At 42.6% G+C, this 23,268-nt stretch overlaps 1 pseudogene; it reads left to right on the forward strand.

Moving 5' to 3' along the window:
- Positions 1 to 2,223: 2,223 nt before the first annotated feature.
- On the forward strand, positions 2,224 to 3,131 carry LOC101126827 (large ribosomal subunit protein eL14-like; annotated as a pseudogene).
- The last annotated feature ends 20,137 nt before the right edge of the window (positions 3,132 to 23,268 follow it).

Below are 23,268 nucleotides of genomic sequence, written 5' to 3' on the forward strand. Positions count from 1 at the left end.
TGTGCCAAGAACTTCATTTAACCTTCACAATGACTCTGAGGGGAAGGAATAACAGTCTCCAGTTTATACCTGGAAAAGACAAGGCTCGGAAGAGGAAGAAACCCAAATCCAGGGCCAAGGGTGGTGGCTCACAGCTGTAATCCCAGCACTTTGGGAGGCCAAGGTGGGTGGATCACTTGAGGTCAGGAGTTCGAGACCAGCCTGGCGAACATGGTGAAACCCCATCTCTACTAAAAATAAAATAAATTAGCTGGGCATGGTGGTGCAGGCCTGTAATCCCAGCTACTCAGGAGGCTGAGGCAGGAGAATCACTTGAACCCAGGAGGCAGAGATTGCAGTGAGACAAGATCATGCCACTGCACTCCAGCCTGGGCAACAGAGCGAGACTCCATCTCAAAAAATAAATACATAAATAAAAAAGAAACCCAAATCCAGGTCTATCTGAATTCAGACTCCGTGCTCTTCCCAATCCACATGTCTGCCTCCCATGATTCATTGAACAGATTGAAGCTCTCTGCCAGGATGGATTACATACTGTCCGTCTTTGAAAGGTTCACAGTTCAGTGACAGACAGAGAAGATATGGATAAATACAGTAGTGTGGAAGTGCTGGGATAGGGTCTTCGGTCAGGAAAAACTCCTCCAGAGAAGTGACATCTATACTGAATCAAGAAGGACCAGTAGGAATTATACAGGAAGATACAGGGTAGGAGGAAGTGGTGAGCAGTGAGTGTAAATGCCTGAAAGCTGGGGAGAGAGAGTTGGGAGGCTGCAAGTGGTTTCAGCATGGCAGAAGCCAGTGCCGAAGGAGCCTGAGAAAGAGGTAAGCAGAGGCCAGCTAGAATCTAGGTTGAAGGTGCAAGAAACCATTCAATGCTCTTAAGCAGAGGAGGGGCAGGTGCAGATTTGCATATGAGAAATAATCACTCTGGCTGCAGTGTGGAGAACAGACTGGAGGGGCTCCTTGGGGTTGGGGAGACACTGAACAAGTCACTGGCTTAGTCCAGAGGAGAGAGGATGATGATGGTGCAAAAGAAGGGAGAGGCCCCCTCAATGAAGAGGACTAGAGAGTTATGCGGGTTGGTGATGGCACAGGACTTGTTGGTTGACTAGATGTGCAGGGCAGCTAAGCACTTGCAGGCTGGACAATTGTGTGGATGGTAGTGGAGTCACTGAGAAAGGGACACAGGAGAAAGGGCAGGTGTCAGGGGATGAGGATGCATTTCACTGGGGACCTGTTGAGTTGAGGTACCAGTGGGACACCCAGATCAGGATGTCAGGTGGACAGTGGTATGTGGGTTTGCAGTCAGGAGAAAACTGTTTGGGATAGACACAGAGGTCTGAGTGTCATCCGTGATAACTTGAGCAAGGGGAATATATAAATGATCCTGAGACATAAAATGAGAGGAAATGCAGGCTAGAGCAGGAACTCTGAGGAACACCAACATTTAGGAGGTGGGCAGCAGAAGAAAGACCTTAGAGGAGAACTGTGAAGAAGCCAGGAGGTAGATGTAAAAAAAAAAAAAACAAAACAAACAAACAAAAAAAACGCAAGTGTAACCAAAGCCATGGCAAGTGTAACGAGTTTCAACAATAGGGAGGTCATTGGTGCCCTTGTTGGGAGAGTCTAAGTGGAGTTTAGATGGCAAAAGCCAGTTTGTGGTGGGTTGAGAAGAGATTGGATGGTGAGCAAATGAGGACAGTAAGAATAGACAATTCATTAAAGATGTCTAGTTGCAATAAGCTCACTTCAAAGATTAAATAAGATGATGAATGAATGTTATGTGCCAATGCCTGGCATATAACAATAACTCAGTCAGTGTTAGCTACTACTATTATTATTATATTAAAGAATATGTTTATCCTGGCTAACACGGTGAAACCCTGTCTCTACTAAAAATACAAAAAATTAGTGGGGTGTGGTGGCAGGCGCCAGTAGTCCCAGCTATTCGGAAGGCTGAGGCAGGAGAATGGTGTGAACCCGGGAGGTGGAGTTTGCAGCAAGCCAAGATCGAACCACTGCAATCCAGCCTGGGCAACAGAACAAGACTCCATCTCAAAAACAAACAAACAAACAAACAACAACAAAAAAGAATATATTTCAAGGAAGAAGAGAAAAAATGGTAGCCATAAGGAGATGTGAATTTAGGGAGGCTTTTTAAAGGCTTCTCTCCCCATTATACCAAAAAAAGAAAGAACTTCCTTCTTGCCAAACGCTGCCGACATGATGTTCAAGCACTTCCTGGAGGTTTGCCGGGTGGCCTATGTCTCCTTTGGACCTTATGCTGGAAAGCTGGTCGCGGTTGTAGATGTTACTGATGAAAACAGGGCTCTGGTTGATGGACTTTGCACTCAGGTAATGGGACAGGCCATGTCTTTCAAATGCATGCAGCTCACTGACTTCATCCTCAAGTTCCCACATAGCACCCACCAAAGGTATGTCCAACAAGCCTGGCAGCAGGTAGACCTCAATGCAAAATGGGCAGCCACACTAAGCCAAGAAGATTGAAGCCAAAGAGAGGAAAGCCAAGATGACAGATATTGATTGTTTTAAAGCCATGAAGGCAAAGAAAATGAGGAAAAGAATAATTAAGAATGAAGTTAGAGGCTCACGCCTATAATCCCAGCACTTTGGGAGTCCAAGGCAGGCAGATCACCTGAGCTCAGGAGTTTGAGACCAACCTGGCCAACATGGTGAAACCCTGTCTCTACTAAAAATACAAAAATTTGCTGGGCGTGGTGGCGCGTGCCTGTAATCCCAGCTACTTGGGAGACTGAGGCAGGAGAATCACTTGAACCCAGGAGGCAGAGGTTGCAGTGAGCCGAGATTGTGCCATTGCACTCCAGCCTGGGCGACAAGAGCGAGACTCTGTCTCAAAAAACAAACAAACAAAAAATGAGTTTAGGAAGCTTCGAAAGGCAGCTCTCCTGAAAGCTTCTACCAGAAAAGCACCTGCTGCTAAAGTCCCAGCAAAAAAGATGATCACTGCGGGCAAGAAGGCTCCAGCCTGGAAGATTCCTGCCCAGAAAGCCACAGGCCAGAAGGCAGCACTTCTTCAGAAAGCTCAGAAGGGTCAAAAAGTGTTGGCCCAGGGAGCACCTTCTCCAAAAGTGTCTGGCAAGGAAGCATAAGAGGCTACTACTAAAGTAATAAAGGCTCTTTTTGACATGTTAAAAAACAGGGAAAAAAACACTTTAAAAATTTCATCAAAGAAATACACGCAAATGGTTCAAAAAAAGCAACAGTCCCGAGCCACCCTGAAGAGGCAAGCACTTTGAACTGCTTCTGTGTTGTAGTAACCTCCAGATCACTAATTCACCTCCTGGCCTAACTATTTCTTGATTTATCCGCCTTAGACATTCTCTATTAACTTCCTGATATGCTGGATGAGAATTTAGTTCACTTACACTCCTCTCATTCCCCTCTCCTCCAAAGTGGTTGCATCACCATTCTCAATCTCTCCACTGGCCCTCTTTGCAACCTACTTAAGCTCCCTTCTTCGTTCTATTAATCATGGATAGTGTCTCTTGACTCCCTACTTCTACTATAAGGACATTAGTAGTCTATTCTTCCTCTCAAGAGGGAAGGTTTATTTTGGTATGGTTTGGTTTGGTTTATTTTGTTTCTAAAATGTGGAGATTCTTAAATAGGCCTCATGGGAAGGAATCAATGGCAGTAAATAATTGAAGATAGATGACAAAACAGTTATTGGCATGAGATCCCCGAAGAGGCATAAGAGGACGAGGTAGAGCCCAGTGTGTGACATCTCCACAGCAGCACTACAATTTCCAGCACACATCTAGGAATCTTCTGGGACCTACGGAACTCCTTTGTATCCTGGATCCAATCAGCTATACAATTTCATAGATTTGCTTCTTCAATTTCTCTCTTTCTATTCCCTTCTCTCCTGCTCATGGCTTTAGCTCAGGCTTTCATTGTTTCTGACTTGGACAAGAGGCTTCTTCTTTTTTTTTTTTTTAAGTGAAGGCAAGTTTATTAGGAAAGTAAAGGAATAAAAGAATGGCTACTCCATAGGCAGAGCAGCTGACAAAAGACTTCTTTTTTTTTTTTGAGACGGAGTCTTCCTCTATAGCCCAGGCTGGAATGCAATGGCATGATCTTGGCTCACTGCAACCTTTGCCTTCTGGGTTCAAGTGATTCTCCTGCCTCAGCCTCCTGAGTAGCTGGGATTACAGACGCCCGCCACCTCACCCCGCTAATTTTTGTATTTTTAGTAGAGACGGGGGTTCCACCATGTTGGCCAGGATGGTCTTGAACTCCTGACCTCAGGTGATCCACCCGCCTTGGCCTCCCAAAGTGCTGGGATTACAGGTGTGAGCCATCATGCCCAGCCAATAAAAGACTTCTAACTGATCTCTTTCTCTACCCACTTTTCCCTCTCAAGTCTCTTACACTGATGCTGGGTTAATCTCTTACAGCAGAACTCTCATCATCCTACTCCCTTGTTCAACCTCCACAGGCTGGCTTTCAAGGCCTTCCATAATGAGGTCCCAGCCCAGCATGGGATAATAAAGGTTCAATCTGGGAAGAGTGAGGCAGACGTCAGGGGCAAATGGAGAGTGTTCTTCAGGCACAAACGCAGTTCCTCAGGCGCACCTGTTTTAACAAGAGCTTCAGGGCCAAAGGAGGTAGTGAAAAGGCACCCAAATGTGTCTACTGCAAAGTCAAATAGCCATAGCATGGGCTCTGGTTCAGAAATTCTCTTAATATTTCCTTTGGAAACTTACAAAGAAGAAATACAAAAAGCCAATAAACATATTTAAAAGTTCAACATCACTGATCTAGAAAGGCAGCCATGAGTGTGTCCCATTTTGTAAAGGGCTTCCTCTGTATCTGTTCTTAAATCAGTCACTAGACATCTTAGCTGGCAGCTGCCTTCCCCTCCTTCTCTGATCTGAGTCATTTGGGAACTAGATATGCCTGGCTTAGGGCACTAACTGTGGAGAGCATGTGAGGTATGTACCTCTGTGTCACAGAAACTCTAACACCGAGCAAGATTATTTTTAGAGGTGACCTTCTAGGTTCCACGGAAAAGTAAACAGACAGATGCACATGATTTCCTCTGAGAGACTCACAGTAAACAAACCAGCACACATGCACTCGCTATTATCCTGCGTCAGGTGAAAAGCTTTATCGAAAGCTGGAAATCAACCAGGATGAAGAGGGGGTAACTGAGTGAAAGATCACAGCATCCAGCTACTCAATCAGAAAGCTGCAGGTGGAACAACTTTTCCATTCTAAATTCTTGGAAAACATGTTGTTTTCAATAAATTTTCAATAGTTCCCCATGAAAATATTTGTAAAATGTATTACTTAATTTCTTGCCTTTCATTTTGTATTATTCTTTTTGTTATTACGTTTGTTATTTTTCTTGTGTAATGTGTTTATTACTTTTAAATGAACATTTAACAAAATATAAAAGTCTCCATAATCCTGCCCCTTGTTAATAGTTTGTTGGCCACCGGGGTGGCTCACACCTGTCATCCCAGTACTTTGAGAGGCTGAGGCAGAGGGATCGTTTGAGTCCAGGGGTTCGAGACCAGCCTGGGCAACATGGTAAAACCCCATCTCTACTAAAAATGCAAAAATTAGCCAGGCATGATAGCATTCACCTGTAATCCCAGCTACTCAGGAGACTCAGATGGGAGGATTGCTTGAGCCCAGGAGGTAAGAGGTTGCAGTGAGCTAAGATTGTACCACTGCAGTCCAGCCTGGGCAACAAAGCCAGACCCTTTCTCAAAAAAAAAAGAAAAAGAAAAAGAAAAAAATTATTGTATATGTCTCCAGATATTGTATACAAATACTCATATCTATATATCAACAAAATAAAAGATACAGTCTTACAACTTTCTTTTGTCATGTAGCAGTATATGTTGGGCAGCTTTTCATATTGGTATATATAGGTCTCACTCTATGTTGGATGTTTAGGTCATTTCCAGTGTTTCACTCTTACAAATAACGCAGAAGTAAGCATCTTTGAAAGATATCTTTGGGCACTTGCAATTGTCCAGCAAAAACTTGGACAACTTCTGGGAGGAAGAATTCTGGATCAAAATATTTACATATTTTAAAAGTTTTAATGTAGTTACTGCCAAATTGCTTTCCACCTGTCTCCCGAAACATATAAGAATAAATTTATTTCTCATGAAGACTTAGCACCTGACACATTGCCTGGCACACAAGAGCTGTTTATTAATTGCTGTTTAGGTTAAATCATCATAAATATTCATTATTGTTCTGGTTATGAAAACGATGCCTCTGACATGATTGAAATGCTTACCCTGTCTGCCTCACTCCTAATTGTCCCAGACATTGGAGGTATTTAAGTGCTGGTAAAGCACTGGAGTAGTAGTCATGGTAGTAGCAAATATAATTTTTAAGAAATAGTACAAAGGCCAGACTCAGTGGCTCATGCCTATAATCCCAACATTGTGAGAGAACCAGGCAGGAGGATCACTTGAGCCCAGGAGTTCGAGACTAGCCTGGGCAACATGGCAAGATCCTGTCTCTACAAAAAATTTTAAAAATTAGCCAGGCATTTTTAAAATGGGACCTGCAGTCCCATCTACCCAGGAGGCTGAGGTGGGAGGATCGTCACCTGAGCCCAGGAGGTTGAGGCTGCAGTGAGCCATGATCGCACCACTGCACTCCTTCCTGGGCAGCAGAATGAGACCCTGTCTCAAAAAAAACAAAAAGTACATATCACAATACTCCTGATTGACTCCTTGCTGGCAAGCTATTTGTTGTCACCTAAAATCGTAGAATTCTATAGTAAACAGGAGCCTAGACATTAAATTATTTAAATGTTTCTTTTTTTATATGAATAAGTAAAAGCCCAGAGAGGTAGTGGTTGGTCAAAGGTTTGAGAATTTTACTTAAAGCACCTCTTCTTTCCCACCTTCCTTTTTTTGACTTAAATGCACAGGTTTAGTATATGTTTATTGCACTTGACTATATCATATAAATGAGGCATATTATTAACTAGAATATGTTTCCTCAAGTCTTTTTAGGTCTGTCAGTTTATCTGCCTAGAGCTTCCCTTCTTGGCTTCCTAATTTTCTACTGCAAGTCAGCCAAGGATTGAAAATCAGATTACCAAGCTTATTAGAACTATATGTCAAGCATGAAACTATTAGAACTACATGTGAAGAGGTGGAATCACTGTGTGGTCTAAGGTTTTCCTACGTGTGAAACACAGGATCTCAATACCTTTCTGTCAGCTGTTTTGGCTACTCAGGACAGCTCATGTGTGTGTGCAGGCACAGCCAAGGCTTTAGCAGTGTTGCCATGTTCTGGATTGTAGGGTGGATGCACCTGACAGCAATAACTTAACTTGCACATACCCTGAGAATGACCCTTCTGGAAGATGCACCTGACAGCAATAATTTAACTTAAGCATACCCTGAATGGCAGATGCACCTGGCAGCAGCAATAACTTAAGAAATGAGGGTTGCCGGCTGGGTGCAATGGCTCACGCCTGTAATCCTGGCACTTTGGGAGGCCGAGGCGGGTGGATCACTTGAGGTCAAAAGTTCAAGACCAGCCTAACCAATATGGTGAAACCCCAGCTCTACTAAAAATACAAAAATTAGCCGGGTGTGGTGGCAGGTGCCTGTAATCCCAGCTACTTGGGAGGCTAAGGCAGGAGAATCGCTTGAACCCAGGAAGCAGAGGTTGTAGTGAGCTGAGATCATACCACTGCACGCCAGCCTAGGCAACAGAGCGAGACTCCATCTCCAAAAAAAAAAAAAAGGAAAGCAAGAAATGAGGTTTGCCATGTGAGGTTTGCCGGGGGGAGCCTGCTGAGTGAGGGTGCTACATACACTGCATGCCTTTTGCAAGTGGTTGCAGTTCTTCTGTCCAGCCGGCCACCACTGGACTGTCCCTGTATGTAAGTTCCCCCAAATAAAACCCTACGTCTTGTTTGCTGGCTCTGGGTCTCTTCTTCAGCCCCTTGAACCTGGTGTGATCCTGGTTAAAGTTAATAGGGATCTAGCATAGCATAGATAGATATTATGTATTATACAGAGTGAAATCTTAGAAGGTATTCAAAACCCTTTAGATTTCAAAACTTCCCAAATTCTAAGAAAACAAGTAGCTAAAGAGTTTGTCTTCAAATGCTGTTAGCTTTTGGCCAAGGTCTAAAGTACGGTGAAATAAGAATGCTTTCTCCATCCCTTTGCAGAGATATAATGCCAACTTTGGTTTCATTATTAGAAATTTCAGAAATAGTGTCCACAACAGACAGAATAATGACTGTTTGAAGATGTTCATGTTCTAATTCCTGAAATCTGTGAATATGTTACCTTACATGGCAAAAGGGAGTTTGCAGATGGGAAAGTTAAAGATCTCGAGATGGGGAAATGACCCTGGATCTTCCAGGTGGGCCCAATGTAATAACAAGCGTTCTTAGAAAGAGGGAGGCAGGAGAGTCAGAGTCTGGGGAGATGTGACAACAAAAGCAGGGGTCAGGCTGGAGAAGAATGCCAGAGGAAAAGGCCCTGAGCCAAGGAATGCAGGCAGCCTCTGGAACCTGGGAAATGCAAGGAAATGGATTCACCCCCAGAGCCTCCTGAAAGGCATGCAGCCCTCTACTGACAACCTGATCTTAGCTTAGCAAGACAGCTTTGGGTTTCTGACTCCAGAACGGTAAGATGATATGTCTGTGTTGTGTTTAAGTCACTAAGTTTCTGGTAATTTGTTCTAGCAGCGACAGGAAACTTACACGGTGTTTTACCATAAAGCAGTTCAAATCCGCATTTTGAGTGAAGGACAACTGTTCTTTTGCATATTAATCAGGGCAAATCTCTCTTAAATATAAGTGGCAATTTAGGCCAACATATTTAAACAGTATCCAGTGAGAATTTACTAGAATCCCCTGGTTTTATTTTTTTTCCAAAGAATCGCTGCTTACATATCTGGTAAGTGTAAACTACCTGTAGAAATACAAAGAAGTGCTTTTTTTTTTTTTTTTTTTTTTTTTAGCGACAGGGTTTCACTATGTTGCCTAGGCTGCTCTTGAACTCCTGGCCTCAAGCAGTCCTCCTCCCTAAGCCTCCCAAGTAGCTGGGATGACAGGCATGACACCATACCCAGCAGTGCTTATTATTTTGAAGAACATGATCATGATTATTAATATCTGCACCCCAAAAGTAATAATAAATAAAATTGGCTGTGTGCAGTGGCTCACGCCTGTGATCCCAGCACTTTGGGAGACCGAGGCAGGTGGATCACCTGAGGTCAGGAGTTCAAGACCAGCCTGACCAACATGGTGAAACCCTGTCTCTACTAAAAATACAAAAATTGCCATGGTGGTGGGCACCTGTAGTCCCAACTACTCAAGAGGGTGAGACAGGAGAATTGCTTGAACCCAGGAGGTGGAGGTTGCAGTGAGCCAAGATCATGCCACTGTACTCCAGCCTGGGTGACACAGCGAGACTCCCTCTTAAAAAAAAAATGAAATAAAATGTATATAACTTATTTTTATCATGTTTCACATCTTAATATACATTATGCCAAAAAACTATTAAATATGATTTTTATCATTTCAATTATGATGAACTTTATGACAAACTATCTCCATTTATTTATTTATAGCCTGTCACCCAGGCTGGAGGGCCATGGTGCAATCATAGCTCACAGCTTCCAACTCCTTGGCTTAAGCAATCCTCTGACATCAGCCTACCAAGTAGCTAAAACTACAGGTGTGCACCACCACACCCAGCTAATTTTTTGTAGAGACGGCATCTCACTTTGTGCTCCAGGATTGTCCTGAGACAAACCATCTCAGGAGAGCAGAAAAATATTAAGCAACTAGCAAATTCACATAATTCTGTGCCTTAGTTGAAGCTGGAAATGCTTTGATAAACTATTTTTTTTCAGGATGCTCCACCTAACTGAACATAGCAGAAGCCTCATAACTTGCATGGACTTGGGTGTAAAGCATTCTGGGGCCTCAGGCAGGAACAGGACTAGAGTGAGGTGAGAAAAGCACAAAAATTAAGGTGACACCCAAAATTTTAGTAATCAAGATAAATGATGTGTTTTTTTTGGTTTTTTTTTTTTTTTTTTTTTTGGAGACAGAGTCACGTTCTGTCACCTAGGGTGGGGTGCAGTGGCTCAATCTCAGCTCACTGCAGCCTCCGCCTCCTGGGCTTAGGCAATCCTCCCACCTCAGCCTCCTGAGTAGCTGGTCTACAGGCTCACACCACCACGCCCAGCTAATTTTTGTATTTTTTGTACAGGTGTGGTCTTGCCATATTGTCCAGGCTGGTCTTGAACCAAGTGATCCTCCCATCTTAGCCTCCCAAAGTGCTGAGCTTACAGGCGTGAGCCACTGATCCCGGCCAAGATCAATGGTATGTTAATGTAATATTTTGAAAAATCGAATCAACAAACTATGGCCTATGGGCCAGCTGCCTGATTTTCTTGTAAATAAAGTTTTATCAGCAACTCTAAGTGGGACAGGAGAGGAGAAATAGGGGCTAAGAAAACTGAAGTTAGCTACAGTATCACCTAAAAGACAACAAAGAAAACAAATGCACATGCTGAAAAATGCATAGTAATAGGCCAGAAAGCAGCAGGAAAAGAGAACAATGACCAAACAACCTAGGAAAACATATCTGTCACAAATATGTCAAAAGGGTAATATTCTTAATGTGTACATAGTTAACAGTCAATAAGAAAAATAGTATTACACAACTATAAAACAGAGCTAAGAACAAATAGATAAAACAAAAAACAAATTGGCAATAAAGGCACCAAAAATGTCCAACCTCATTAGTAAATAATACTTGTAAATAAAATAGAGGTGACTTTCAACTATCAAATTAATTTGCTTTTAAAAGATAGTGCAGGCAGACAAATCTCAAGGAAAATATAAATGGTATAACTTTTTGGAGGGAAATTTGGCAATCTGTATTAAGAGCCCAAAATGTTTTGTACTTTTAGACACAGTAATATCATCTCTGGGAATCCATTCTGAGAAAATATTGCACAATGTTGTGAAGGAGTTCCATACAAAGTTGTTCCCCAAAGCATTAAACCTTCATTTATTAATTAAATATTTATTGATTTCTTATTTACTAGAAAAAACCTATGTACTTTGGAGACTGAAATGAACTCAGTTATGAAAACATCTGTCTCTGACAAGCTGCAAGTCAAGACATTAATTTTCCCTATGGGTCTGTTATGCAGTTTTCTTTTAACATTCATAATGATTGGTTTTGAATGTGTGATCAAAGGATAGTAAATAGATTAGACTCATTTGCTGAAAGTCCTACCATTCCTTGAAAGAAATGGAATTTGACATATGTTTCCAATTGAGTTTAACTTAATTACAAACTCACAGGGGAAATATGTATTCGTACACTCTAGGCAGAAATGTACAATGGTAAAACTGTACTAGAAGGCTTTTTAGTATCTATTAAATTTAAAAATATTCCTTCCCTTTGACCTACTAATTCTACTTCTAGGAATACATTCTATGAGAACACTCACATAAGTATAAAAAAATACATGCACAAAGATGTTCATTGAAGTACCGTTTGTAATTTTAGGCCAGCTGCGGTGGCTCAAGCCTGTAATCCCAGCACTTTGAGGCGGGCGTATCACTGGAGGTCAGGAGTTTGAGAAGAGCCTGGCAAACGTGGTGAAACCCTGTCCTACTAAAAATAAAAAAATTAGCTAGGTGTGGTGGCACATGCCTGTAATCCCAGCTACTTGAGAGGCTGAGGCAGGAGAATCTCTTGAACCCAGGAGATGGAAGTTGCAGTGAGCTGAGATTGTGCCACTACACTCCAGCCTAGGCAAATAGAATGAGACTGTTTCAAAAAAAAAAAGATACTATCTATAATTAAAAAAAATTAGAGACAATTCAATTTTCCAATATAGGGGCTGGATAAATAAATTATGGTACTTCTATTCAACAGAATAGTATTAACAATTAGCCAGCTGGGCACGGTGGCCCTCACCTGTAATTCCTGCACTTTGGGAGGCCAAGGCGGGTGGATCACGGAGGTCAGGAGTTCAAGACCAGCCTGGCCAACATGATGAAACCACGTGTCTACCAAAAATACAAAAAATTAGCCAGGCGTGGTGGCAGGTGCCTGTAAACCCAGCTACTCAGAGACTCGCTGAAGCCCGGGAGGCGGAGGTTGCAGTAAGCCGAGATCATGCCACTGCCCTCCAGCCTGGGTGACAAGAGCGAAACTCCGTCTCAAAATAAGTAAATAATAATAATTAGCCACTGGGAGTGCTGGTAAGTTGTCCAAAAACAAAACTTTAATTTGTAGCGTTTGACAATTTTCAGGGTACATGTTCTCTCACCACAGCCCTATTTATTTACTTAAGAGACCATGTCTCACTATGCCCAGGCTGTTTCAAGTGATCCTCCCACTTCAGCCTCCCAAAGTGTTGAGATTACAGGCATGAGCCATCATGCCTGGTGCCATGGTCCATTTTGAGCTACCAAGGTAAGATGCTGTTACTTAACTTGAAGTTGTAAAGAGATGTGCGTATTTGGCGCTCTCAAGCCTGTACAAGAAGGTCCCAGCCTATCGCTGACTCAGCAGAAAGATAGTAGGGAGGAAGGAAGGAGGAAAAAATGAGATAGATCTAATTATACTGACATAAAAAGAAGTCCAAGATGTATGTTTAATTGAAAAAAAAAGTTACAAAGTATTAGCATATGGTTTTATAAAATAATTTTTATTTTTCTTAATTTATATATTTTTTGAGACAGTGTCTTACTCTGCCACCTGGGCTACAGTGCAGTGGGACAATCACAGCTTATTGTAGCCTCGACCTACCAGGCTCAAACAATCCTCCCACCTCAGCCTCCCAAGTGTCTAGGACTACAGGCTCACACCGCCATTCCCAGCTATTTTTTTTTTTGCAGAAACTGGAATCTCGCTATATGTCACAGGCTGTTCTCAAACTCCTAGGCTCAAGCGATCCTCCTGCCTTGGCTTCCCAAAGTGCTAGGATTACAGGTGTGAGCCACCATGCCTAGCCATATATTTGTTAATATTTGAATTTGTATAATCCATGTGTTATTACTGTAATCAGAAAAATAAATAAATACAGTATTTAAAAATAAAATCTACAGCCAAAGGCCTTAAACTGTGAACAAGAGGACCATTTTTAAAAAGCACAAATAGTGCTTTCTTACACTCTGTTGCTGGCAGTATAAATTGGAGCAATCCGGCCAGGCACGCAGTGGCTCACACCTGTAATCCCAGCACTTTGGGACACTGAGGCAGGCGGATCACCTGAGGTCAGGAGTTCAAGACCAGCCTGCCCAACATGGTGAAACCCTGTCTCTACTAAAAATACAAAAACTAGCCGGGCATGGTGGCAGGCGCCTGTAATCCCAGCTACTAGGGAGGCTGAGACAGGAGAATTGCTTGAACCCGGGAGGCGAAGGTTGCAGTGAGCCAGAATCATTCCACTGCACTCCAGCCTGAGCAACAAAAGTGAAACTCCATCTCAAAAAAAAGAAAAAAAGTGGAGCAATCTTTCTGGAGAGTAATTTGTAGTATGAACCTAAGCTCTAAAAATGTATTTATCTGTTGACCCAGTGATTCCACTTCTGGGGATTTATCCTGGAAAAATGATTAAGGATGCAAGCAAAAATTCAGCTACAAGAATATTCTTTGTGTTTTCTGTCAAATAATCTAAATGTTCAATAATAAGGAACATTATTAAATGTTCCTTTTAAAAAAGGAAAAAATTGTTGTAGATTCATATAAAGTATTCTGCAGCTATTAACAATATAGAAGTCTACTGATGTAAAAAGTGCTTACTTGTTTTAAAATGTATAAAAATAAAAACAGATTACAGGTCAGGCATGGTGGCTCACACCTGTAATCCTAACATTTCAGGAGGCCGAGGTGGGCAGATCACTTGAGGTCAGGATTTCGAGACCAGCCTGGCCAACATGTTGAAACCCATCTCTACCAAAAATACATAAAATTAGCCGGGCATGGTGGCACACGCCTATAGTCCCAGCTACTAGGGAGGCTAAGGCAGGAGAATTGTTTTAACCCAGGAGGCGGAGGTTGCAGTGATCTGAGATTATGCCACTGCACTCCAGCCTGGGTGACAGAGCAAGACCCTGTCTCAAAAAATAAATAATAAAAGCAGATCACAAAACCATACATACGGTATATTCCCCACTTTTATAAGTCTAAAGCTACAGATCTTATGACTTCACTAAGTCCCTGGTTCACATTCAGTTACATGATTTGAGAGGGGAATGAGGCTAGATGTAAACTGTGACTTTTCCCAAACAATTTAGTAACTTGGGTTGTATGATATTCACCACCTGGAATGGCCTTCTCTGCCCTGTGTGAGGAATTCTATTCAGGCTCTTCATCACCTCTTTATTTATTATTTATTATGCTCCTAACCAATGCCCTTTCAGTGCTCAGGAGGACTCCTACAGGAATACTCAGTCTGTAAGTGCTCAGGATGGGGCTGAGAATGGGTCAAGGTGATTTACAGAGTACCGTATCAGTCTGCCTTGGTGGGGGAATGAAGCACCTGGGACCATCAGTTACAGCAATGTGTGGATTTGGCATATTGAAGGGAATGTAATAAATGAAGTTTATAAACAGTGTTTAAATATGTAAGAGAATTTGATTTGTTAAATCTGCTTTTATAAATTTACAATGCTTAAGAAAATTCTATTACCTTTATAAATAGTGTTTAAATGGGAAATTTAATATGTCAAATTAATAAGCTCACTGAACATTAATCAAAGTACAAGTGAAAGTGTTCTATTTTAAAATAAATAGATACGCCGGGCACCCTGGCTCATGCCTGTAATCCTAGTACTTTGGGAGCCAAGGCGGGTGGATCACCTGAAGCCAGGAGTTCGAGACCAGCCTGGCCAACATGGCGAAACCCTGCCTCTAAAATTAGCCAGGTGTGGTGGTGGGCACCTGTAATCCCAGCTACTCAAGAGGCTGAGGCAGAAGAATCGCTTGAACCCCGGGGGCAAAGGTTGCAACAAACTAAGATCACGCCACTTCACTCCAGCCTGGACAAAAGAGCAAAACTCCATCTCAAAAAAATAAATAAACAAATAAATTGATAGATTTATACATAAATTTGAGAAATGTGGTTAAATGCTTAATAACAACTAGGCTTAAAATTTACTGCCATAATAAATTAAATATCAACAGAGATGCAAGCAGCTTTATGAGTTCCTTCCCATGTACAAAAATTACTCTTAGCCATTTAAAATCTCAATTGACAATTGGTACAGATACGGTGCCATTTTGCAGAGGGGAAACTGAGGTGAAGATAACCTCCCAAGGTGATGGAACTAGGAAGAGGTGGACCCTGCATTCCAGCTCAGGTGACACCAGATTGCTAGAGTCAGAACACTCCACCACTTTCCTCTACCACCTCCAGTATATGAGAGAGATTCCATTTCTATAGAAAACAATGTTAGTTATGAATACATAACCTGGAAGAATATATGCCAGTATGACAACATTGGTCTTTCCTGGAGTGGGAATTATAAAGGACCAGGTTTTTTTTATTTCTGTAATGTTTATGATTTGAGTAAAAGGAATTCTCTACCTCTTCACCCCATCTTTCAACTAATCTCTTTGCTGCCAATTTAAAATTAAGGGAATGGCCAGGTACAGCAGCTCATGCCTGTAATCCCAGCACTTTGGGAAGCAGGAGGACCGCTTGAGCCCAGAAGTTGCAGACTAGCTTGGGTAACATATCCAGACCCCTCTCTAGAAATTTTTTTTTTTTTTTTCCAGAGGGAGTCTTGCTGTGTCTCCCAGGCTGAAGTGCAGTGGCGTAATCTCGGCTCACCGCAACCTCTACCTCCCGGGTTCAAGCGATTATCTTGCCTCAGCCTCCCCAGTAGCTGGGATTACAGGCGTGAGCCATCGCGCCCGGCCTCATTTTTATTTTTTTATTTTTGTTTTGTTTTGTTTTGAGACGGAGTCTGGCTCTGTCACCCAGGCTGGAGTGCAATGGCACGATCTGGGCTCACTACAAGCTCCGCCTCCTGGGTTCATCCATTCTCCTGCCTCAGCCTCCGGAGTAGCTGGGACTACAGGCGCCCGCCACCACGCCAGACTAATTTTTTGTATTTTTAGTAGAGATGGCGTTTCACCGTGTTAGCGAGGATGGTCTCGATCTCCTGACCTCATGATCCGCCCGCCTCGGCCTCCCAAAGTGCTGGGATTACAGGCATGAGCCACTGTGCCCGGCCAGAAAAAATTTTTTAAATTAGCCAGATGTGGTGCCGCACGCCTGTACACCCAGCTCCTTGGAAGGCTGAGGCCGGAAGATTGCTTGAGCCCTGGAGTTTGAGGCAGCAGGAAACTAAATGATACGGCCACTACTCTCCATCCTGGGTGATACTACGAGACCTGTGGAAAGAGAAAGAAAGGGAGAAAAAGAAGAAAGATGAGAGAAAAAGAAACACAGAGAAAGAAAGAAAAAGGGAATTCTGCACCTCCTTGTTTCTTTTCTGTGTTGTCAATCAGCATTCTGTAGTCACTTAGTATCTACTTCATGGGCTTTCTTTTCTTTTCTTTTCTTTTTTCTTTTTTTCTTTTTTTTTTTTTTTTGAGATGGAGTCTCGCTCTGTCGCCCAGGCTGGAGTGCAGTGAAGCGATCTCGGCTCACTGCAAGCTCCGCCTCCCGGGTTCACGCCATTCTCCTGCCTCAGCCTCCCGAGTAGCTGGGACTACAGGCATGCGCCACCATGCCAAGCTAATTTTTGTATTTTTAGTAGAGACGGAGTTTCACCGTGTTGGCCAGGATGGTCTCAATCTCCTGACCTCGCGATCCAGCTGCCTCGGCCTCTGAAAGTGCTGGGATTACAGACGTGAGCCACCGCGCCCGGCCAAGGGCTTTCTTTTCTTACACTCCTGTTGATGCTTCAAATGCCCCCTCAGATGGGCCTCACTCCGGGTTGAAACTGTTTGTTTGCTTGTTTGTTTGTTTGAGACAGTCTCGCTTCTTTGCCCAGGCTGGAGTGCAATGGCTTGATCTTGGCTCACTGCAACCTCCGCCTCCTGGGTTCAAGCAATTCTCCTGCCTCAGCCTCCCCAGTAGCTGGGACTACAGGCACACGCCACCACGCTCGGCTAATTTTTGTATTTTTAGTAGAGACGAGGTTTCACCATGTTGGCCAGCCTGGTCTTCAACTTCTGACCTCAAGTGATCTGCCCGCCTCGGCCTCCCAAAGTGCTGGGATTACAGACGCGAGCCACCGCGCCCGGCCAAAACTTTTTCTTAGGCTCCCATTCCCCATATCTCATGAAATTAGTCACTCCCTCACCTATGCTACCTTTGTGTCTACCATATGTTTTTGTTATTAAATGTATAATGCTGGAGTATAGTTACTTTTCTGTGTCATATATGTCTTTGTTTTCCCACCGTGTAGCACAGAAGTGGGCTGGTTAAACCGAATACATAAAAAGCAATTATATAGTTTTCTTTCCTTCCTCGAAAGGCTTACTCTCTTTAGTCCTTTAGACTAGCATTGGGGTAGGTGACACAATCAAGACTTAAGCTAACGTGAAGGAATTCAGTGAGGAGGGTGTCACAAAACTAGAGAAATGGAATAGCCTCTCTGAAAAAAGAATCCTGTGCAGGGAGCCGCTGAGAGAGGACCCATGTCACATATGAGCAATTAGGAGGGAGGGAGAACCTTGTCTTCGCTTCCCAGAGTGTGCCATGTCCTGCTGCTCACAGGTTAGCCTGGCCGTACGTATTTCTCAGGGTCCATTTTTCTACTTAAAGGAAAAAACAAAATACAAAAAAAAAAAAAAAAAAAAAAAGGGCAACTAACCCGTTAAGCTGGAAGAATATTTTTAGATAGCTGGGGCCTGGGAATACTTCTGTTATTTAACATGACCCCAGCCAGTGTGCATTTTATCCTGGATTGCCTCAGCGGTGGGAATCTTGGGTTAGGGTGGCACTGCGGAGGGGCAGCCCTGAAGACCCCCTACCCACACAGCGCAGACCCCCTGCCTGCGCCCCCGCGTGGGAGCCAGCCTGAGGGCGGAGGGGCGAAACCAGGGTTTGCCCCGCCCCTTTCTCCCCTCCAAGTCGGCAGCTGCACTGGAAAGTGAAAATAAGAGCAGAAACCACCTGAGCACCCTCGCTCAGGCTGGCGACCCACACTGGTCATGTAGGCTGTGGGAGAGGAAGGGGAGCGCAGGGGGCTTGCAGGCAGGTGACCCTCTCAAGGGAAACCGGGAGCGGCTTCCTTTGGCCGCGGACCCGCCCCGCCCCGCCCCGCCCCGCCCCGCCCCGCCTCCCTTGGGCCCCGCCCCCACGAGTCTCCTCCCCCCACGAGGCCCCTCCCGGTTCCTACACCTCGGCCCCGCCATGCGCTTTCGCCTCCGAGGCCACGCCCCCTAGGACCTGGCCAAGCCCCGCACTGAGGCTCCACAAGGCTTCGGCCTGTACAGCCACTTCCTCTTCCTCCTGCCTCTCCTCCTTTTTGGGGGACAGGGCCGCGCCGTGCCGCTGGCCCACAGACCTCGTGGATGCCGCATAGAATGGCCTGAAGCAAACACGGGGTTTTTCCCATAAGGGCCCCATCCAGATCCGGGGGTTGGGTCACCTCTCCTGTACGTCTCTGCTGTGAGACCTTTTGCGGGGCGCGGACCCTGAAGATCCCTTTGGGTTTCTTCCTCCTGACTCACCGGCCGGACCCAAGTGATGAGAAGGGGAGTAGGGAGATAAATTGTGGAAAGAAAAGAATGCTGCTGAATTACGGAGTGCCTAACTGAAGAAAAATCAGGGAGCAAGGACATGAGGGGGCAGTAAAATTTTTGAGGAAGATTCGTTGTCAGAAAATAGAAATGGCTAGAATCACCATCAAAGTGTCAGTGATTTCAAACTGCCTTTTAATTACAGTCCCCAGGATGCCTGGTAATTACAGTAGACATCTGACCTAATACTCGCAAAGTTCAGATGGAAATATTTAGAGAAATGCAGGCACAAAGCAGGAAATTGGGGTAATGGTGTTTTCAGAGTTCTCTTTGGGTATCTCTTTGGGTATTGGGGGGGAAAAGCTCCAATGAAATATATCAGACATGATTTAAAAAATGACATGAAGCCACTGTCTGGTTTTCCTTAGGCCCGACATCGGGTAGCATTCACAGCAAGTATTCATTGGCTGGTGGAAGCCCTTGTGATCAAAATGAAGTCAGATGATTTAGCACATACGGTTGTTTGCCTGTGTTCTCCAAAACTGAAGAGCATTGCATTCACATTTCTTGTAGGAAGTGTAAAGGAAACAAACCACTCACCTGCTGCAAGTGCTTAGCATTGTGCTAGAATAATTACAGAAGCTATCTCAGGCTGGGCATGGTGGTGCACGCCTGTAATCCCAGCTACTTGGGAGGCTAAAACGGGAGGATCGCTTGAGCCCAGGAGAGATCACAACACTGCACTCCAGCCTGGGTGACAGGGTGAGACTCCAAAAAAAGGAAAAGAATAATTCAGCAGTAGTTGGTTACAGAGTGAAAAGTACTCCCACTTGATTTTTATTTTATTATCCTGGACTCGATTTTATTATCAAGTGGGATTTTTACCAGGGCTTTCAGAAGTTAAGGTAATTTGCCCAAGGTCACATGATTAGTAAATTATCAGTTTAGGATTGAACTCAGGTCACCTGTCTACCCCAAATCATACAGAATGCAGGTGTGTACATTTATCTAAGTATATCAAACTGTACAGGTAAATGGGTACATTTAATGTAAATCATAACCCAGTAAAGTTGATTTTTTAAAATCATGCAGAATGAGTGATGTTATAAAACTCGTCAAAGAAACCACATTATGATTTCACACATGAAAGTTTATATATAAAGGCTGGGCGTGGTGGCTCATGCCCGTAATCCCAGCACTTTGGGAAGTCAAGGCAAGTGGATCACCTGAGTTCAGGAGTTCGAGACCAGCCTGGCCAACATGGTGAAACCCCATCTCTACAAAAAATACAAAAATTAGCTGGGCGTGGTGGCACATGCCTGTAGTTCTACTTACTTGGGAGGCTGAGGCGTAAGAATCGCTTGAACCCGGGTGGTAGAGTTTGCAGTGAGCTGAGATCGTACCACTGCACTCTACCTTGGCAATAGAGCAAGACTCTGCCTCAAAAAGTTTATGTATAAAGATATGCCTTTATTTATAATTAACATACATATTGAAAGGTTGGTGACACCACTGTCAAGCATTGTTCATTCAAGTGACCTTTCCAAACTTCAGTACAGATGTATATAAATATCAAGCAGGAAGCTACCATGGGTTAGGGTCATGAAAATCTGTCTTGGAAATCAACCAAGCATACACAGAATTGGAAACAACATTGGAAGTATGTGATACCACACCTATCTAACAAAAAATATCTTCAAAGTGCAGGGCACTGAACGGATCAGACACTTTTGCTATTGGGTATGCACAAAAGTCACCTTCGTATGTATAATATACTATGTGTGGTACTAAGGATTGTATAATATACTACGTGTGGTACAAAGGATAGTGATTACAAGCTGTGCAGCAGAACTTAGAAGTTTTTATTTTCAATTATACCAAGGCTGTGTTTGACTGTTTAAAGACACTATACTGACAACTGTTTCATTTTATAATGTTCCATTTTGAAGTTTTACCAGTTTCAGAAACATCTTGAATTTAAGTCTTTAATGAAATTTTGTGAATCAAAAATTCATAAAATTGGTATTCTGAACAATCATGATTGTCCATACATATGTAGAAACAGGATACAGCATAACTCAGTTTTTCTCACACGTGGCAAACTGGCTTTCATAGAATGGTTAAACTGATGATAGTTGCCACCCTGGCCCGATACACATATGTTTCTGTCGGTCAATTTAACAGCCCCCCTTATAATGATAAACTCCACAAGGCCTCAAAATAGGATGTTCCTAATTGAATTTCACTGTCAGGAATTCCGCACAACCTTATGTTTTCCTAAAAAATGTTTTCTTGGCCAGGCACAGTGGTTCATGCCTGTAATCATTCTCTACGATTAGCCTCCCAGCACTTTGGGAGGCTGAGGCAGGAGGATGACTTGAGCCCAGGAGTTTGAGATCAGCCTGGGCAACATGGCAAAACCCTGTCTCTACCAAAAACACAAAAAATTGGCCAGATTTGGTAGCATGTGCCTATGGTCCAAGCTACTCAGGAGGTTGAGGTGGGAGGATCGCTTGAACCTGGGAAGCAGAGGTTGCAGTGAGTGGAGATCGCACCACCGCACTCCAGCCTGGGCAACAGAGAGAGACCTCATCTGAAAAATAAAAAAAATTTAAAATTTAAAAAGTTTAACCAAGGCCAGGTGTGGTGTCTCATGCCTGTAATCCCAGCATTTTGGGAGGCCAAGGCAGGCAAATCACTTGAGGTCATGAGTTTGAGACCAGCCTGGCCAGCATGGCGAAACGCCCTCTCCACTAAAAATACAAAAATTAGCTGGGTGTGGTGGTGGGCACCTGTATTCTCAGCTACTTGGGAGACTGAGAAAGGAGAAACACTTGAACCTGGGAGGTGGAGGGTACAGTGAGCCGAGATCATGCCACTGCACTCCAGCCTGGGCAATAGAGTCTGGGCAAGAGACTCAGTCTCAAAAAAAAAAAAAAAAAAAAAAAAAAATTCAACCTTATGTATATATAAAAGATATTCACTGCAGTGGCATATATAATGACAAAATTGGAAAACCTAATATAAATCAACAACAGTAACATATATAGCATAGATAAGAGACTATAAACAACTACATCAAAATGTTAATTGTGGTTATTGCTGAATAGTAGGATTATGGGCCACTTAAATTTTCTTTATACTTCAACATTTTTTCACATTGTCTATGATTAGCATTTTTTAATAATCAGGTAAATAAATACTATTTTTTAAAAAAAATCCTTGGAGGGCTTAAGAAACACTTCTTGATCATAGCTAATGGAATAAAATATTAGTGCTTATACATGGTAAATAGCCAACAAATAATCCTAAGCAATGACTACTTTAGAAATCAGTCTCACTCTGCCACCTCCTTTCATTCTTATCCTCAACTAGTTGTCAGAACTGTTTCCTGTGGTTGAAAGCCTATTTCTCCCAAAGTACAATAGTATAAAATGAATATAGTCTAAAAGCTTACACCTACATAGATCTAAAATGTTAACATTATTAAAAAACAATAACACAAACTCAAAAAGTAATCTCATGTTTAATAATGCTTCCTTCTTCCCAAAAAGCCTAAGAGCCCCAGATCCTGTGCTAAGTACTGTTAAAGTGCACAAAGTGAGGGTCTTTTCAACTAAAACACTCATCTACATACATAATATGTTTCATATGTCCTAGAAAAAGGTCTGGAAAACTATACATCAAGTTATTAAGTCTCCAATGGTGAAATTATAAATGTTTTCAGAACATTTTTGCTTGTCAGTGTTTTCAGATTGTTGTATAATGTGTGACTATGGTCTTTTGTCAAAAGAAAAAGGTGTTTTAATGTCATTTTGACAAAAATAAATGCTACCTAGAGCTGTTAAAATTTGTGCCTTTTAAAAGACCTTTTTAACTTGCAAGTAGGAAAACAAGTTACAAATTACAGCATGGAGTTTTGACACACTAAGCAATATAGCTTTATATTTGGTATCTGCCTAATACTTGAGAAGAAAAAAATAAGTCCTTTGAACATGTTTATGAAGCAATTTAGGAAATCCTCTCAGACAACTCAGTTGTGTCCCAACTATTTAAATAAGTTAAATGAACACCTTCCATTGGCAGTTGTATCAGTGGAGTCATACATCAATGAAGGATTTAAAACAAGGCAAATACTCTAGTAGAAAATTGAAGAAACAAAACACCATGTAGAAACAGACAAGTTTCCCAATAGAACAGCATCAAGTTAATAATTAGTCTTTAAATAAAAACAACTGGGACATTTTTGCCTGTCACAGATTTCTAAGATGGAACATTACCTGTGGGTTGGTAACATGGCCCATTTTACAAAGTATACTGGCCCTTTGTTTTACATAAAGTAGATGTTCAATACCTTTTTATTTAAAAATTTTTTGATTCAAACTTATGCAATTGAAAAATGATTCTTAAGTTTAATTTACAAATGAAGATTAATTCCTCACTGGACAAAATTTAATACTAATTTTTTCTTAAATTTGAGCATCTGGAGGAAAGTCTCAATTAATTTGAGTTCACATCTAATAAAATGAAACAAAACCATCTG

Source organism: Gorilla gorilla, chromosome 12, assembly GCF_029281585.2.
Source record: "Gorilla gorilla gorilla isolate KB3781 chromosome 12, NHGRI_mGorGor1-v2.1_pri, whole genome shotgun sequence".
Taxonomy (NCBI): domain Eukaryota; kingdom Metazoa; phylum Chordata; class Mammalia; order Primates; family Hominidae; genus Gorilla; species Gorilla gorilla.